We start from the raw sequence: 16,689 nt of genomic DNA, 5'->3' as shown, positions 1-16,689 counted from the left end.
CTGCATTTTAGCCTGTGCAACAGAATCAGAGCCTGTTTCGTAATGAAAAACAAGTGGAGGGACAGTACACCATTATTAACCTCTCATAATTGCTCAACTATTTACCTTTAACCACATCTTTATTTCTTTATAGGGCTTCCATTTACTGTTTATTTCAACCTTCAGGAGTCTTTTCAGTGTTTCTGTTTGGTGGGGGAGTAGATCTAATGTAAACAAACTCCTGTTGTTTGTACATCTGGGAACGTATCAATTTCTCCCTTTTTAATTAACAGTTTTGTTGGATATTAGATTCTTAGTTGAGTATTTTTTTTTTTTTTAGCACATTGAATGTGTCAGTCCACTACCTTCTGGCCTTACGAGAAATTAACTGATAATCCCTGTTATATCATTTTTCTATTGTTGCTTTCAGAATTCTTTCTCTTTTGCTCTTCATAGTTGAAAGATAATGTGTCGCATTGTGGGTCTTTTGAGTTCATCTTGCTTGGAGTTTGTTGAGGTTCTTAGATGTTAGTATTCATGTCTTTCATCAAATTTGAGAAGTTTCCATCTAGAATTTCTTCAGATATTCTTTCTATTGCATGCTTTCTCTTTTTTGGGAATCCTGCACTGTTTGTATTGGTTAGCTTGGGTGGGGGACCGGAATCTGTTTAGACTCTTACCTTTCTTCAATATTTTTTCTTTTTGTTCCTCAGAATTGATAAAATTCTGAAGTTTGCTGATCTTTTTTTGTTGCCTGCCGAGATAATGCGTTTGAATCCCTCTAGAAAATTTTTCATTTCAGTTAATTGAATGTTTCATGTTCCAGAATTTCATTTGGGGTTCCTTTTTGAAATTTTTTTTATTTTTGATAATTGATCCTTCCATTTTGCTCATGCATCATTTTCTTAACCTTCTCCATCACTTCCTTTAGTTCTTTGAGCAACTTTAAGACAGTTGTTTTAAAAGCTGCTTACCTGTCTTACCATCTTTGAGATTAGAAGTGGTAAACTGATGAGAGCATAGCCTCTCAATGTTTGTATAACAGAGTGGTGTGTTTTGTTTTTTATTTATGCCTACCCTCACTCCTTCTGCAAGCTGTATGTAAGTTGTCCCAGAAATGTGTACAGCTACCTTGCGTGAGGCTGTAGGAGTTAGGGATAAGTAATTTGTACTTTGCTAAGAGTTGATGTTGAGTGAAATTAACCTCAAAAAACCTGAATTTAGAGGTTAATACAATCCTCCAGAGTTCCAAACCAGTTATATCATACCGATTATTCTGGTGTATTTATTATCTCAGGGGAGAAAGAGTTCTGGTGCATCCTGCTCTGCCATACTCCCAGAATCCTCAGCTCACCAGTTTTTTAGTTTGTTTTGTTTTGTTTTGTTTTTGTTTGGATACAATTTCTCATTCTGTCTCCCAGGCTGTAGTGCAGTGGCACTATCATAGCTCACTGCAGCCTCGACTTTTTGGGCCCAAGGGACCCTCTTGCCTCAGCCTTCTGAGTAGCTGGGACTATGGACATGCCTGAATAATCTCTTTTTTAAAGAGATGGGGTCTTACTACATTGCATAGCCTCATCTTGGACTCCTGGACTCAAGCAATCCCCCAGTGTCAGCCTCACAACATCCTGGGATTCTATGCGTGAGTCACTGTGCCCAGCTTGTTTTACAGTAGTGAAATGAATCTGCCAATTTATACTTTCTGATTATCAATTAAAGTTGTGTTCTATAATTTTGTTACTTTTCGGTTGTGATAGTTTATGCATCACATAAAATTTGCCATATTAACCAGATTTAATTGTAGTACTCATTAGCATTAAATGCACTCACAGTGTTGTGTAACTATCACCATTTTCAAAACTTTTGTCATCTTAATTGGAAACTCTATACCTGTTACTCTAATCCCTAGTCCCTTGTCTCCCCAATCATGTTTTCTGCATTTGATTTTGCCTGTTGTAGGTATTTCTTACAAGTTGAATCACATAGTATGTGTTTTTTGGTTCCTGGCCTATTTCACCCTAATGCTTTCAAGTTTCATGTAATACATGAGAACTTCATTTCTTATTATAACTGAGTAAATCCATTTTGTGTATGTATCCGTGTGTGTATATATGTGTATATATGAGTGTGTGTGTGTGTACACATATAACACCACATTTTTTATCCATCTGCTAATGGATAGAATTTTAAATCTATTCCTCTGCTAATGGACATTTTGTATGCCAGTGCTCACCAAAACATTCACAGTGTCCATTAAGAGATGAATACATTTAAAAATATGTCCATTAATATTTGAGTGAGCATTGGCATACAAATATCTGAGTTCATGTCTTCGTATCTGATTATGTTTATAGGGGAATGAAATTGCTGAGTTATTTGGTAATTTAATGAACTCACTTTTTGAGGAAATATTTGTTATTATGAGAAATTGAAGTCACCAAAAATGAGAACTGAATGATGAACCTTCTGATATCTAGCAACTAGAGTTAATAACTATCAACATTTTGCCATATTTTGAAAGTTACAGTTACCATGGTGATTTAATCCTGAATAGGTTTATATTTTTATGTATCCATTTTTAAAATAATCGCAATATCCTATCTCTACCTAGTAAAATTTACTAAAATCCCTATGTGTCTTCTAAACACACAAAACAATCCTCATTTAAATTTCTCAAGGTTGTGCATGCTGTCTCAAGCCTGCAATCATAGCATTTTTGGAGGCCAAGGCATTTTGCTTGAGCCCAGGAGTTCCAGATGAGCATAGGCAAATAGTGAAACCTGTCTTCACAGAAAAAAAAAAAATTAGGTATGGTGGCATGCACTTGTGAACCCAATTATTTCAGAAGCTGAAGCAGGAGGATCACTTAAGCAGTGGGCTACAATCACAACACTGAACTCCAGGCTGGGTAACAGAGTGAAACATTGGCTCAAAAAAAAAAAAAAATTCTCAGTTGTGCGAATGATAAGAACAGTTTTTTGAGCAAATCTGTATCCAAGTGAGTAATTCACTTTTATCTAGGCTATTTTTATGTTAGTCTTGACTGTATTAATTTATTTTCAATCTTAAATCTCTTTTAATTAAGGTAGAAAGTCGACCCTTTTTTGGTTCTATATTTAAGTAATTAAAAAAAAATCTTGAACTAAAAAAATTATTTAGAAGTAACTTTCATATTCTACTGAATTTCTTATTTGCTGGTTTTTTGGGGGGGATTGATTCTACCCTTTATTTTTAGTATTCTGAATGAATTTTGGTGAGCTCCTGTGGTCCAAAATATATATTGTGTATACACCATACATAATCTGAATTCTTGTATAACAAAGTACAGTCCATATTTGTAAGGGGTGCTTGGAAAGGTATATTAGGTATATTACCTTACATGTGTAGATCTTCGTAAGTAATAGTTGGCAAGGTCTGCTATAAACTTGTTACATATTTCTATATTTGTCATTATAATTAGAGACCTTTTTAGTCTTTGATGTTATTTTTCCCATTAATTTGATGTCCTGACCTGGTCATGCTTTCAGTTTTTCATGAGATCACGCTAATGAAATTTCTTAAAAGTTTTGCAAATATAATCTGATAACGTACTTTGATTTTTTGAAAAAAAGCCATCTCTTACCCAGTAAATATCAACTAATTGCTGGTTTTCTTTTGTAATTTCTTCTCAATGTATTTTATATTAAGGTTTGGAGATACCAGTCCTTTTAAGCATAATCCTCATGCTATCTGGTAAAAATTATTAACAATTAAAAATTACTTAATGTATATTACAAAGGAGATAGTACCATCTATGAAATATTTTTGATAAATCTTATTCCACTCTGTCTTATGTATGTTTAAATGAGCACCAGAAGAATTATGCATTACATTTCATTTGATTGGTTAATCTTTGAGTTCTTGGTTTTTAATATTTGTTTCTTGCTGTTTTCTCTTTGAGGAAATGAATTATTTGCCATATAAAACTTTTACATTTCTACATTGTACCCATGGTAGGATGCCACCCCTGTGGTCATGTTTAATAGTTTTTTCTCAGTGTTTCAGTGTTTAATATTTTCTATCATTTTTTTCAAAAAATATTAAACATTGAGACATTTTTGTCAATGTATTATATTCTCAAGATCTGATTTTCTTATCTGACTAGTTTTATCAAATCATTAATTCAGCCATTTATTATATGAACACCTTTTGTAAAACAGAAGAACACTAATTTATCACATACCATATTTTCATATTTATTTTGTAATATTGAGAATCGTTAAGTATTTTATCACCTGCTGTTTACAAAAACACAATAGTCTCTCATTTCACTAGTAGTTAGACATTTGCTCTAAATATCAGTAAATTTACTCTGAATGATAAGTTCTTCATTTAAATAGGAACTTAATCAACTTTTTTGGGATTTCAGTTCAAACGGAAAGGTAAATAAATGTTTATTTCCCTTATCTTACCATTTATATAATTAATGAATTGATGTGCAAGTAATCTTCAAAGGTGACTAGTTTAAATTTATGTTCTTTATTCAGAAGACAGAAAGCATTTTCAGGAGATTGGAATATTTGAAGTTATATTTTAAAGATGAAAATGCTAATAGCATAATTAAAAAACAGTTTATGCATGTAAACACATGGTAGAATAACAGGTAATATATACTTGTAATTATTTTTCTATTTCATGTTTATTCAGATGTATGCACAATCTCTATAGCTTGTAGTTTGGCTATGTTATCCTTTATAAAATTTATCTGAGACAGGGTCTCACTCTGTTGCCCAGGCTGGAGTGCAGAGGCATGATCTCAGCTCACAGCCTCCACCTCGCAGGTTCAAGTGATTCTCCTGCCTCAGCCTCCCAAGTAGCTGGGACTACAGGCATGCACCACCACACCTGACTAATGTTTATGTATATATTTTTTAGTAGGGTCAGGTTTTCACCATATTGGCCAGGCTGATCTTGAACTCCTGAGCTCAAGTGATTCACCTGCCTTGGCCTCTCAAACTACTGGAATTATAGGCATGAGCCTCCACACCCGGCCATAACATTTTTTTAAATTTTATTTTATATTTTATTTTATTTTTGAGATGGAGTTTTGCTCTTGTTGCACAGGCTGGAGTGCAATGGCACAATCTCGCATCACCACAACCTCCAGCTCACGATTTCAAGCGATTCTCCTGCCCAGCCTCCCAAGTAGCTGGGATTACAGACATGTGCCACCACGCCCAGCTAATTTTTTTATTTTTAGTAGAGTTAGAGTTTCTCCATGTTGGTCAGGCTAGTCTCAAACTCCTGACCTCAGGTGATTTGCCCGCCTCAGCCTCCCAAAGTGCTAGGATTACAGTCGTGAGCTGCCATGCCCGCCACATAAAATTTATTTTTATCCCAGTTGTGTGTACTTATTTACTTATGTATTTATTTATATTCATTTATTTATTTGAGATGGAGTCTGATTCTCTTCCCGAGACTGGAATGCAGTGGCACAATCTTGGCTCACTGTAGCCTCTGATACCAGGGTTCAAGCCATCCTCCCACCTCAGCCTCCCAAGTAGCTGGGATTTTAAGCATGTATCACCATGCCCAGCTAATTTTTATATTCTTAGTAGAGACAGGGTTTCACCGTGTTGGCCAGGCTGGTCTTGAACTCCTGACCTCAGGTGATCCACCTGCCTTGGCCTCCTAAAGTGCTAGGATTATAGAGGCGTGAGCTTCTATAAGGAATATGATTTGAAGGGAAGAGGGGATATGAGTTTGAGGTAAATGTTTTCCTATTTAAATATTGAAATATAAAAGGCTATTCAGTTTCCATTCAAGTAACATTTGAAAGCTTTTTATTTCATAATACTATTTTGTTTAGAAACCATTACTGTTTGTTTTGTATTTGTGTAGGTAAAAAGTATTACAAAATTATGTAATTACAGTATTTTCTTTACTCTGACAAAAAAAGAAAAATAATTATAACTTGGGTATCTTAATGATTGAACATTTAGTAATTCTTCCCTGATTATAAAAGTAGCACATTTATACTTTGGAAAATAGAATGGCGTGTATGGGAATAAAGTAATAAACATAGAGAAATTCCATCACTTCCCTTCCCCTCTCCTCCAAGAAAAAGTGGCTTATGCCTGTAATCTGTGTAATCCGAGTTCTTAGGGAGCCAGAGGCAGGAGGATAGCTTGAGTCCAGGAGTTCGGGACTTGCCTGGGCGATACAACGAGACCGTTTCCCCGTGCCCCCCCCCCCCAAAAGAAAAAAGTAATTCCATATTTTACGGGTTTAGTGTTGACTTCATAAAAGATGAAAGGGAGGGTTATCAGAGTATCCTATTATAGTGATTATAGTGCTCAGATTCTAGCTCCATACCTGTTAGAACACATTCCCAATTGTCAACTTAAACTATATTTGTATGTATTGTTTGTCTGCTTGTATTAAAGGCAAAAGCTCATTATCAATTAGTTGTATGTTTTAAAGAGTTGACCACAACATCCATCATAAGACCTATCTAAAGAGGAATACATGATGTCTTAGTACAAAGGAGTAGAGATACAATGAATGTATTTATTTTCATGTTTCTTAAGAGGGAGTGCACTAGCAATTGACGGTAAAATAGATACAAATCAAGTAAAGAAACCAGTATATTTTTAGTCATTATGTCACTTTGAAAAACAATTTGTTTAATCATTTTGCGATAACTGGTTGCTTGGAACTGCCTTATTTTTTGTATTCAGTAGATTTATTTATGGGAGTGTATACATATTCCAGGGTGTTCTAGTTCCTCAGGGAAAATCTGGATGGTATTGAAGAATTTTGTTCTTTATTATGAGTCAATTTATAATTTCATCTTTTTTTTTAAAAAAAAGGCATTTTTCCTACAGCTAGACATTTTGATTGTCACTTTTGTTGTGAGAAAAAAAATTACGAAGACGTAAAGATTGGGAATGAGGAAGGTGACTTGATCGGGTATCACAGACTTAGAAAATCTTGAGTTATGTTAATGGCATATTTATAAGGAAAGTTATGTCATCGAATAGAACACCTGTAAGTTGACATGAGAAACAGAAAGTGTATTAAAGTTAATCTGCATTCATGGGGGCAGATTGTTAGCCAAATGGATGAAGAATTAGATTCATCTTCATGGTATGTAGCATGAAGAATTTAAAATGAATCAGAGGTTTAAATTAACTGCAGAAATTATAGAGTTTCAGAAAACAAATGAATTTCTCTCCAATTTTGAGGAAATTACTGATGATACACATTGTAGAAGCAACAAGAAACACAAAGATTGATAGTAAAAATGAAATTACAAAGTTGAAAAAGTTAGTTGTGACATCACATAAGAGTGAAACCCTTGGTGTGTAAGATATAATCGGGGAAAAATACCAGTTCAAAGGAAAAGTGACTTGAGCACATAGTTCACTGAAAAAATACACAAAGGGCTGTTAATCATATAAAAGGATTCTTGGGTTTTCTCATAATAAGGATAATGACAATTGAAAGTACAACTAAGATATAATTAGTTTCTCTACTATTAGACTAGCAAAAGTCCAGAAGTTTGACAACATTTTTTTTTTGGCAGCATGTTGGAAATTATGGAAAATCATACGTTGCTTCTGAGCATGTAAAATGTAAACCATATGGGTAGGAATTTAATATTTTGTAAATTTATATCTGTGGCAAATACATAGTTCATCTCCTAGTAATATGTAGCAGTAAGAAGGATTGATGGATGTTTGTATACCACTATGTGATAATGTCTTGGATATAATGTAGAAATAGGGGAGAAGTCGGCTACAGGAAGTAAAAATGGCAATATGGTGCTCAGGGTGCATTCATCACCATAACAGATAACCGTGTTTGTTTATGGTGCCCTGCGCGGTGACTGAAATTGTACTGGGCTTTCAACAGAATTTTGTCAAAATTGGACTCTGCATGAGCTAATGAGTTGTGAAATAAATAGGTTTTTATTGTGGAATAATAAGTAACACAAAGAAGGGGGTTTTTGCAGTATCTTAAGAAGAAGAACAGACATTCTTGATAAAGTTCCTTTAATATGAAGATAGCATTTTTAAATACTTGGAGTAGTGAGTGAAGAAGCTTTCTCTGTGAGAGCAGGGTCAGTTCCCAAATAAATCCCAGCCTCCTCTCTTCTTTTAATTTCTTCGGAAGGATTTGAGGTAGCTTTTGAAGTATTTGGTCAAAGTTGCAAACTCCTCGGGAGGAGGCCAGGCATGGTACCTCATGCCTGTAATCCCAGCACTTTGGGAGGCTGAGGTGGGAGGATCACCTGAGGTCAGGAGGTCAAGACCAGCCTGGCCAACATGGCAAAACCCTGTCTCTATTAAAAATATAAAAATTAGCTGAGTATGGTGATGCACGCCTGTAATCCTAGCTACTTGGGAGGCTTGAGGCAGGAGAATCACTTGAACCCAGAAGGCAGAGGTTGCAGTGAGATGAGATCGTGCCACTGCACTCCAGCCTGGGTGACAAAACAAGACTCCTTCTGAAAGAAAAAAAAAAAAAGGAAACCTGAGATTCTGCTTAACAATTGTAAAGTCAGAAGGTATGAAGATTATCTGAAGTTAGACCTGTGGACAGGCTGATTGGATCTTCAGTAGTATGAGAAAGTTTAATTAAGCCAAGGTACTATGTAAAACTCCAAGCTGTACAGAGCTCTGCGTGGCCAGCTGGTCAGCACTTGGGTAATGAGGAATCGATAAATGGTAAATTGCTTCATTGAGTGACTGGATTAATACTAGCATGAATGGATAAATTAACAGATAGGAATGGGTATATAAATGGGTATGAGATCAGGAATACTAATGGAGTCACAAGTAGATGATGTGTAAATGGGACTATATGTGTGGATTGATGGATGGACCCCGAAATGCATTTTTGATGGAATTAGGGAACAAGAATAAATATAATAGGAAGTATGGTATGCATGTAAGCATGTTTGTGTGTGTATGTGTATATAGGTTGATGGAAGAGTGGAAGGGTAGTAAGGACAAAAACTTTGGACAGCTATATTGACAACGCAGAATAAAAAATATGAATGTATGAATTTGATGGATATGTGATTGAAAGAATGTATGGATAGGTCAGTTTAGGAAAGGATAATTAACAAATCTGAGTAATGATTGTAATCATGTGATTCTCACAGTAACTGTTCAACAGTGACTGTTAAGGATGCTGTGTGCACATGGCAGTAACTCATGGGCAGATGTCACTAAGACAGTAATACTTCTTATTGCTTTTATGACAGCATAAGGTTTTATTTTTCACTGTGGCTTTGTTAGAGTTATGGAAAATCATCCATTGCTTCTTAAATACGTAATGGTAAATTGGGTAAAGGAATTGGGTAAATCACATGGTCTTCCAAAACTTTAGGAGATTTAGGAGCTGTATTTTATGTTTTCTCAAGGAAAGGATGAAAAGGACACGTTAAACACTGATAATGTCTACTGTAGGATACCTTTCTGGTCTCACAAACTAGGTATACTTTCTACTTAAATGAAAACTTTATCCCCTTCACAGTGGGAACCAACAAAAACCTCACCCAGGTAAAAATCCAGCGTCTCAGTGATGCTATCTCCCTATCATGAGGTAATTCACAGTAATCTGTACCTCATGTTTCAGTGTACCTACTGTTGGCCCAGAGGTAGGTGAAACTTAAAGATAATTGTACCTTGGCTGTGTGCAGTGGCTCATGCCTGTAATCCCAGCACTTTGGGAAGCTGAGGCGGGCAGATCACGCGGTCAGGAGTTAAAGACCAGCCTGGCTAACATGGTGAAACCCCGTCTCTACTGAAAATACACCACACCCTGGTGTGGTGGTGTGCGCGTGTAATCCCAGCTACTCAGGACGCTGAGGCAGGAGAATCGCTTGAACCCAGCAGGCAGAGGTTGCAGTGAGCTAAGATCGTGCCATTGCACTCCAGTCTGGGCAATAGGGTGTGACTCCATCTCAAAAAAAAAATTGAACCTTATTTCCTTTTGTACGGTGTACAATGAGCAGAGTCAGGGCAACCATAATATAACTCCAAACTCTAAGGTGTCAAATGTGGTAGAAATCACTTTTCCATTGAAATTTTGAAATCCCTCTGGAAATACATCGTGAAGGCTCCCTATACTATGCTATAGAATGTTTTACTAGGTCCCGGAAGATGCTCACTTTTTCCTTGTTTTCCTTGGCTGTAGCTTTTTACCTTTGGCACACTTTCCCAATCCCCTTATCCTACTTAATTATTTTTAAGATAGGCATTGTGGAAGATGTTTGTTCATATTTTAAGTCTTAATCATGGGCTTCTAGTTTCTTTGGAAGTAAAAATGGCCCATTAAAAATGTAAAATGTGTTAATGTGCATCATGGGCACAGGAGTTTCGTGGCCTATATGTGATTCTAACTTATATCTTACTCGTGGTGATCGTAGAACCATGTGTTGATGTATAATTTCCAAAAGAGGTGAATGCCCTTGGAACAATAATCTGTCATATGGAGCAAAGCTTCCCTGAGAGCCATCATAACAGACCCCCAGGAATATTTTCATTAGTGAGAAGTAGATGTGTTCAGCCGGTAAAATTTTGAAGTGGCCATGACTTCAGTCTGAGTACAGAGGGAAAGTCACACACAATAATTCAGTGATTGGTGGATAGGTGCGTTCAAGGAGGCAGGGTTGGATTGGTGTTTTCAAGCTTGGTAGTAGTAGTAGACAGACAGACATGTGAGTTGATGGAAGGATGCAAGAATGGTTACTGAAATTTTCTTTGTATTATATGGTTATGTGGATTTAATAACTAGTCATTGAAATTATGTGAGACTGGATATTTAAAGCCCAGAAAGATGAATATAATAATCGTCTAATATAATTTGAGATATGATAACGGATGGATGCATGCAAAATTGGGCGTATTGAATAAGAAATAGATGGAAAGTAGAATATGAGCAAATGGCTGGATGCAAGAATGGAGAATGCAAGTTTTAAAAACCTGTTGGGTGTACGTATGGTTATATGCACAGTGGAATCATTTAGTGAAGGTACAGATGGTTATATGCCCAGGTGTTAGCATCGGATGGGTCAAAAATGGAATGCTGTATGGATGGATCTTTAGATTGATGAATACAAGTATGGCTATCTAAAATCTTGGATAAATGTAGGGATCAGGGTACAGATAAATTGGTTGCATGGGTGATAGCTGCATGTTTGATGGCTTTAAAGTGGCTTAATGGACTGATAGATGGGTTGATTCATAAGGTGATGGTACAGGAATTTGATGACTATGAGAATGGGCTGATGCAATAATAAAGTCATATATGTAAAGTTGACTGGAAAGATGGACATTTGAAAGCCAATGGTATATTTTCATGGGCAGATTCATTATGAAATTATAAAAGTTTTGTTTTTGCATTCTCAACATGATGTGTTAGCAAATAAGCAAAAACTAACTGCAGTGGGTTCACAAGTTAGTTTAATCAAAATGATCTTTCAATATTTTAATAATTGGGGGACTTTAGGAGGTTGAGGAATGAGAGAACTTCACCTTCTGTATATTAACTGGTCATATGTCACAATTTTCCCATATTTTTCACAGTTATAGCTGAGGTGGTACCAGTTTAAGAAGTGAGAACTTCTTCACTGACTGAAATTTGCATATCAATCCAAATCATTGTGCTTATTTACTATTTTTGTAGACGTCATTCTTCAAAAGTGCTGGTAAGAATCAGTAACCCTGGTGTACTGTTTATTTTTGACCAGTTTGATATTGGATCTAATTTGTAATATTTTAAAATCCAAAACTATACATGAATTCTATAAAACACAAAGTTGTGAATTTGTGGAGTGATTATCAGGTGAAATAAAAGGGATAAAAGGGCTCCCTAAATTTTGACACAGTTTTGAGACGTAGTTTATGCAGGTTTTGGTTTACCACTCTTATCTACTCTCACCGTAGTATGTAATGTCATCTGGACTGAGACTATAACTTTTTATCTGTATACTCAGTAAATTTTATATTATTTCAGTAAATTTTACTGAATGAATGCTTTGGAATAAATTCATCAGCTAGAGGGAGATAAGAAGGAAGTCTGGCAGCCTGTGGAAAATAAAGAAAATGGATAGGCTATTAAAAGATGTCAGAGAGCAAAGTCATTAGGAATTAGAATTTACTGTAAATAGTATGGGTTATAATGAGAGCAGCAGGTTTAATTTTAGTTCCAAGTGCATGATTTAGGATATCATCAGTAGGTAGGTAAGGCGAGCAGATAGGAGTTGAGGGATATTTCAGCATTGAAGTGGTAGAAGTAGGGTCTTAACACCCTTTCATTTGATGAGTGAATGAAAAATCTTCAACTGTTTTCCAACATTCCTGTTTTTCTTTTTTTCACAAGCATCTTTCGTAGTCAAGGAGGACAAAGACATCTTTCCTGCAGGTAAAATCATTAAAATCACTATATTGTGATTTTGAAGCCGTTCTATTTGCTATGTTGATGATAGATTCTTATTTGAGTTATTTGAAATTTCTTTTCTCATACATCCTGTTTTGTGGTTATGTGATTATTTTGAGTTGATATTTTAATCAAGGACTTTATAGTTAACTCTTGTTATAACCAACATTTAATGAAATCAGGCATTTTCTTTACTTTAGTACCACTAGAAGTTGCACAAGAAGCATACAGGGTATCAAGGAGAATTGATGGGTGGATACTGGGTTTTAGTTTGTGGAAAGATCTTAATGGAATACTATGGAATACACAGAGTATCTTATTAGTATTTCCTTATATTGTGTCTTTTAAAAAAATTCTTAACCCCTGAACTGGTGTATAAATTAGAATGAAGAAACTGCACAGGAAATGCTGGTTCAAAGAATAAATAGGTGGTTGGTTGGCATGAAAATAATTTGGAATAGGAGATAGGTATTCAAATGACAAAAAAATGTGTAGAGAAACCAAGGAAAATGGCAGCTTTATCATTTGCATACAGTACATATACCTGGTTTTTGTAGGTTTTGGGTTATTCCACATCAGATTGTAGGAGTTCAGTTTTATGGAGTATTACTTGACTTGAAGATGATATATTTCTGTCACCAGGCATGGCTGTGTGATAACCTGTTGTTTATTTCCATTTGCAATCTCTTCTTCTGTACTCTCTCAGGTGGTGACCATGTGGATAATAGGATTATAGACAAATGGTGGTTCCATCTACAGTATCACCAAAATGCTGTTGTTATTGCTTCTTTCTGGGATCTTCTTGCATCTTTGCTTCTCAAGGGGCACAACTTTTATAGAAGTATGTCCAGGAATAGAAGTGACCTGCTTTTTCGCAAGTAATTGCCTGGAATGTTTTTATGTACTTCTCTGCACTCTCAATACATTTCATGCTTCCCTCTATTTTTGTATATTAACTCATTGTATTTCTTAAATTTATATTTTACTTTATGAATGGAAGTGAGATTTGTGTATGGTAAATATAATTAATTCAACCCCATGGACACGTTAGTCACTCTCCAGATGATGGCAAGTCTTTCTCAGAAGCAGAGGGCCTTGGTGTGCCAGTGATTTTTTTTCCCATGTGTAAGACACTTTTTTTCCTCATTTGAATCAGGAGCCCACAGTTTTTAAACAAGTCTCAAATGAAATCTTAAGCATTTGTTTTATCTGGACTAGACTTTCTGTAGTATCCTTTTTGTTAGACCTAATATATCTCACTGCAGATCAGGATCTGAGATTGACTATAGTTCACCTCCTTCCAAGTACACAAACTTGGATGACATGACAACTGAGTGTGTAAGGGAGAGCGAGACCCTTGCACTGCCATTTGAGCCATTGTGATCTCATCTTGTAGAACATGTTGTACAATCATTTTCTTGGTATCATTAGTGTTCTTTGGGGCTAGAATAAAAATCTCAGTGTACCAAAGAGATTTCCCCTTTATCCACATTACCCTGGTTTTCCTTTGTTTTCTGTTTAACCTAAACGGGCTTAATATAAAATAGTGTTTATTTGGTGTTTTAATTGTCTACTTCTATAACATAAGCTGCACTGTCCACTGGGGAACTGCTCACCATATTGCCCAACCTGTCTTGATAGGTTTATACATGGGAGGTATTCAGTAATATTACCTCTCTAGACCAGTGTTAACAATAACAAACACTTGCTAGAATTTTAAGACTATATAATCAATCCCTTTGATGTCAGTTAATCCTACCAACACAAGATTAAAGGTTTAAAAATCTCATACGTGTACAGCCATTTGTGTCTCCTTTCATACTATATTATTTTGTTCATTGGCAGCTAGATTTTTAGGTAGAACTTGTGTTCCTTTTTGTGATACTCATTTATTTTACCTGGACAGAAGATGCTCTTCTGTCTCTTCTCCAAAGTTAATTTATCTCATACTATTTCTTGTGTTGATATTTTCCAAGTTCAGGATGCTGTTCTGGTTATAAGAAGATCAGAGTCCTACTCACACACTTTTACATTATATGAAACATCATACAGAATTTTGTAGTCTGTATAACAATATATAGAGGTCAGCAAAATTTGTGAAAGAGCAGACTATATAGTCCATACTGTTGTTAACTACTCAACATTGCCATTATATGTGAAATCAGCTATAACCAATTCATAAACAAATGAATATGGCCGTGTTCTAGTAAAACTTATTTACGAAAACATGTGTTAGGCCAGATTTGGACCACAGGCTGTAGATTTCTGACCTCTGGCTTACAGCAGATGTTTATTATGATCCTGGGAAAGGTGGATATACATGGAAAGCAGAAGCGAGAGGATGTATTCCATCCCATGTCATTTTTCTGAACCCTCAACGTAGGAAGTTAAACTAAAACATGGTGCAGAATCTGCTTTAAGCCTTTGAATTCTTGGCTCTTAAAGCCAGGTTAAGGGTTGTGTGTTTTAATTCTTTTATATCTCCTTTTCACTTAGGCTTGGCAACTAGTTCATTGAAACAGAGCCAACAAGAATGAGTGAGTCACTCAATGATATGAAGCAAGCTGTGGTCATTTATCTACTATCTTCCATTCCTACTTCCTAGGTTTGATAAGTAGTATTTGTAGTATAGTTGTCAGTAACTTTTCTCAGCTTACATAAGTTTATGTGGAATTCATTTACAAATGTGTGATTATTACGATAGATGTTATTTTATAAATTTCAAGGTTCTTTAATATAGCATGGACATGTTTCTAAATCAATAAATATAGCTTACCCACAGACTTTTTATGGGGTGTAAAGTGTGTGTTACAATGGGTGAATCCATTTCTCTGTTTTGGGAAAGCAGGTTAATGTTTTGTTTGTTTTGTTGCTACATATAATGTTGCACTATGTATATATTCTAATGCAGTTGGTCTCCTAATTCTACAGGATAGATGTCTAGCTGTGGCATTGTTGGATCATCAGTTTCGTTTCAGTTAGATGCTGTGAAATTGTTCTTGAAAATGGTGTCCTCTGCCACCACAGAACGGTGTTGTAATGGAAGTGCCAATTTTCATAAAAACTTGTGTGCAACAGGTATTAAGAATTTTTGAGGTCAGGCGCAGTAGCTCACGCCTGTAATCTCAGCACTTTGGGAGGCCTAGACGGGTGGATCACCTGAGGTCAGGAGTTCCAGACCAGCCTGACCAACATGGTGAAATCCCATCTCCACTAAATGCAAAAAATGAGCAGCTGGGTGTGGTGGCATACACCTGTAATCCCAGCTACTTGGGAGGCTAAGACAGGAGAATCGCTTGAGCCAAGATTGCACCGCTACACTCCAGCCTGGGTGATGAGCGAAACTCCATCTCAAAAAAAAAAAAACAAAAAGCTTTAAATTTTTAGCCAATCTAATAGGTGAAAATGGCATTTTTAACATAAGTCTAACTTGAACAATTAATGGCCATGGCTAAAAGAAGAATCAAATAATGATGTGTGGTTTATAAGGAAGCAGTACCCCAGTTTTCCTCTGCTCCCCCCAAAAATCCCATTTATCTGAGCAAGAAATCATTAATATTTTCTAAATCTGCTTGGAAGTTCATAAACTCCCTAAGTATACCTTATACCAGTGTTTTTCTGACTTTGTATTTTTGAAATAATTTTAGATTCAGAATCGCAGGATTCACACAGAGCAACCTGATTTACAGTTCACCTAGACTGACTTTTTATTCTGCATCGTTGTGTTCTCCCGCCACTTCCTCTTCTTGCTGTCGCCTCCCTTCATGTGTTTATACATACGATTATCATTTTATGTGCTATTTGTGAATGATTTGCCGACATTATCTTCCTGTAACCCAAAACACTTCAACATCTACTTTCTAAGAGCCTAAGCATCTTACACTGACTTCGGTAAAAATTTCAAAATCATGAAATGTGTCAATAGTATAAAAGTATAACAGTATACAGTCCATATTCACATTTTACCCATTTTTCCAGAGGTATTCTTTATAGCAGTTTCTTCCCTTCTACAACATCCAGAAAAGGATCTTCTATTGCATTCAGTTATCATGTCTCTTTAGTCTTGTTTAATCTGAAACGGTTTCCTGGACTTTGATCACATCAGTATTCTTAAAAAGTAACAGCTAACAGATTTAAGGAGATACCTCAGATTTTGAATTTTGTGTTTCTTCATGAAAGGGTTTAAGATACTCATTTTGAGCAGAAATAATTCAGTATTCTCAGTCTTCCTTAGTGAATCATCTCAGGTGACAAATAATGTCACTTTGTCTCACTTTG

General features: G+C 35.7%; 1 protein-coding gene across 1 annotated transcript in view; it reads left to right on the top strand.

Moving 5' to 3' along the window:
* The window catches only part of SNRPN (small nuclear ribonucleoprotein polypeptide N), a 165,125-nt gene extending 149,318 nt beyond the window's left edge, over positions 1-15,807 (top strand). The window contains exons 13-15 of the mRNA XM_054531249.2: positions 11,559-11,680; positions 12,355-12,396; positions 13,118-15,807. The gene's annotated coding sequence lies outside the window, so the exon portion shown is untranslated. The remainder of the gene's footprint in view (positions 1-11,558; positions 11,681-12,354; positions 12,397-13,117) is intronic.
* The last annotated feature ends 882 nt before the right edge of the window (positions 15,808-16,689 follow it).

The sequence above is a fragment of the Pongo abelii genome, chromosome 16 (assembly GCF_028885655.2).
Source record: "Pongo abelii isolate AG06213 chromosome 16, NHGRI_mPonAbe1-v2.0_pri, whole genome shotgun sequence".
Lineage (NCBI taxonomy): Eukaryota > Metazoa > Chordata > Mammalia > Primates > Hominidae > Pongo > Pongo abelii.
This window is presented reverse-complemented; position numbering and strand designations above follow the sequence as displayed.